The sequence below is a fragment of the Asparagus officinalis genome, chromosome 5 (assembly GCF_001876935.1).
Source record: "Asparagus officinalis chromosome 5, Aspof.V1, whole genome shotgun sequence".
Classification (NCBI taxonomy): Eukaryota; Viridiplantae; Streptophyta; class Magnoliopsida; order Asparagales; family Asparagaceae; genus Asparagus; species Asparagus officinalis.
The window spans coordinates 24,707,783-24,710,153 of record NC_033798.1 but is presented as its reverse complement, the minus strand read 5'-3'; positions in this window follow the sequence as shown (position 1 = coordinate 24,710,153).

The following is a 2,371-nucleotide window of genomic DNA, read 5'->3' as shown; positions in this document are numbered from 1 at the left end:
TGCATTAATGAAGATTATTTTTTGGCGTACTTGTCTGATGGATCTTTGAAAACTGAACAAATACAGAATAATGTTAAGACAGGTACCGGCTCGTGGCACACATTGTACGCCGGTGCATCGCTAACGTTGCCGATTAAGTCATCATTCGCTTCAGATGAAGAAGTAGAAGATGCGCAAAAGGCTTTCTTCAAAGCCCCATCTAAAAGAAAAGGGTAGAAGCCTATCCATTTTGGTAAAGTCAAACCCGAACAATTAAAATGAGGAAGTTCAGAGGAAGACGACGGAGTGCCTCAATTCCATTACCATGAACCTAATTCCGTCCAATTAATGAAACGAATGGGGTATAACTTTAACGAAAAGCAGGGTTTAAACTTCGGGAATGGAAGGCGAACGCCGATTCGAATGTCTCTGACCCCCGAAGGAAAACCTCCGGACTACTATCAAAAAACTAGAAGGGGTGTAGGTTACGTCACAACCCCCTCTATCTCAGAAAATTAAATCAGTAACTATCTGCATCAGGATCATTCATCCGGAACATCTTCTTGGGAATCTGACGTCAGTGTCGGACCTTTCTTTAGAAACCTGGCTATGAACATGGTTTCAACTAGTCATCCAGATGAAGACGCAGGGGGTGATGAAGAGTTAATCAAATCAACCGACGACCCTTGGATCAAACGCCTCAACATATTGTGGGATATGCGCTTCGAACAACGTGAACCGCCCACTGAAGATAGAGTGATCCAGGTCAATATGGGAGATGAGCATGACTCTAAACCCATCTTCATAGCTGAAAATTTATCATCATCCGAGAGAGAGGACCTCATATCTCTCATCTGAGAATATATAGATGTCTTCCCTTGGAATTATGAAGATATGCATGGCCTTAACCCGAAGGTTGCCATGCATCGTCTCAACATTGATCCAGATGTGAAACCCGTTAAACAACAATAACGCAGGTTTCACCTAGAGATCATGGAATCAATTGAGTCAGAAGTTAAAAAGCTTATAGACTCAGGTTTTGTTAGAGAAGAACAACACCCAGACTGGGTAGCCAACATTGTTTTAGTTCCCAAGAAGAACGGTAAGGTCCGGATATGCATTGATTTCCATGACCTTAACGCAGATTGTCCAAAAGACGAGTTTCCTCTTCCTATCACTGATGTAATGATCGACAATACTTGCGGATATGAAAGGATGTCTTTCATGGACGGATTTTCAGGGTACAATCAAATCAAAATGCATCCTGAAGACGAAAAGTATACTACGTTCAGAACACTGCTGGGGGTGTATTGTTATAGAGTGATACCCTTTGGCCTGAAAAACGCAGGTGCAACTTATCAACGTGCAATGAATACCATCTTCCATGAACATCTGCGTAAGAAGATCAAATGCTACGTTGATGATATAGCAGTAAAAAGACAGCATAAAGGCGATCATCTTACAGATTTGAAGACAATGTTCGACATCATGCGAGTTCACCAATTGGAGATGAACCCGACAAAATCATTCCTTGGGGTATCGAGCGGAAAATTCCTGGGATTTATTGTCTCGTCCAAGGGAATTTCTCTTGATCCAAAGAAGATTCGTGATATCCAAGACATGCCACCCCCGAAGAATCTCAAAGAACTCAGGGGTTTGCAAGGGAGACTGGCTTATATTCGGAGATTCATATCAAATCTTTCAGAGCGATGCCAACCTTTCTCTAAGCTCATGAAGAAAGGAGTATCCTTTGTTTGGGATGGGGATTGCCAAAGAGCATTCGAAGAAATCAAGAAATATCTTACCCAACTGCCGGTTCTTGTGGCCCTAATATCAGGAAAACCATTCCTGTTATATGTGAGAGCCATGGACCATTCTCTTGGAGCTTTGTTAGCTCAGAACAATGATCAAGGACAAGAACATGCCATCTACTACTTAAGCAGGACTATGATGGGAGCCGAACACCGGTATAATCCAGTTGAAAAAGAATGTCTCGCTTTGGTTTGGGTCCTTCAGTTGGCCGCAGAAGCAAACATTTGTTCTTTGCTACGAGCCAAATGCTGCTCTCTTGACCCCATTGGAGTTACATCGCGAAGATCGGAGTTAATCCGATCCCACGCTGTGAGAAACAGAGGGCAGAGCAAGAGCCTAAAACGACTAAATCCATAGTCTAAAGCTCGCCGAGTTCAATTACGCCGGAGCCGAACACCGGTATAATCCAGTTGAAAAAGAATGTCTCGCTTTGGTATTTGTAGTCCAGAAGATGCGACATTATTTGGTTGGACAAACAATTCATGTCATCTTCAAGGTGAATCCCTTGAGAGTTCTGATGACGAAGCCATCATCTCTCAATTGCCGACTCGCCAAATGGGAAATTCTCTTGTCACAATAT